The sequence below is a fragment of the Cryptomeria japonica genome, chromosome 8 (assembly GCF_030272615.1).
Source record: "Cryptomeria japonica chromosome 8, Sugi_1.0, whole genome shotgun sequence".
In the NCBI taxonomy this organism is placed as follows: Eukaryota; Viridiplantae; Streptophyta; class Pinopsida; order Cupressales; family Cupressaceae; genus Cryptomeria; species Cryptomeria japonica.
The window spans coordinates 600,392,263-600,393,129 of NC_081412.1; positions in this window are offsets into that span (position 1 = coordinate 600,392,263).

The window sequence follows — 867 nt, forward strand, 5'->3', positions numbered from 1 at the left end:
TAGATGGCATTCATTTAAGAGTTCTAATTCTAACACTTAGACTATATGGACTAGAGAGCTTGCATGTTTTTGTCAATTTTGTGTTGCAGGTGAATGGGAAGAATGCGAGAATATAGAATGGGTCGAAGAATGGCAACACAAATCCTTAACACCTACTGAGACACAATATGAAGATGTTAGAAGAAATCAAGACCCCGATCATGCATTTGCATCAGAAGTTATGATCGTGTTTCAAACCTCATACAACCTGGTAATTTAATTCAATTTATTGTTTATAACTTTAAATTATGTATTTTTATGTATTGTCATATAATTTATGATTACATATTTGAATTATAAATTCTAACAAGTTTTATTTCTACATGTACTTAAATTTTTTTTCTAGGACATGTGTATGTTGTTGTTGCACCTGAGCATAATGATAAGCAGGTTGAGTATTGGATAGCTAGATGTGTAGAACCTAAGAAAAAGTTGATATGTGATCAAGTAGATGATAATGGTTTTCAGTATCCAGTTGAGTCTGTTGTGGTAGTTGGTACATGGCTACACAAATACTTAACAAGAAGGAATGTCTTACCAACTTATGAAGACTACCAATTAGAAAAGAAGATTATACACTATTCTCATTTGGTGGTGGCAACAAACATCAAATTAGAAAGATACAAAGGTAGACCTGCTAATAAGGTATTGTGGACACTTTCAGTAGAAGAGCATGAGGCAATCATAGATGCATTGCAGAAGAGAGAGGATGCAGATGGTACATTAGGTTAAATCAAATTTATATGCATGTAAGTTTGTGTTACTTGTGTGAACTCTTTTATATTTAATCATGATAATTGTTTTTCTTTGTCCCTTTAACATTGTATT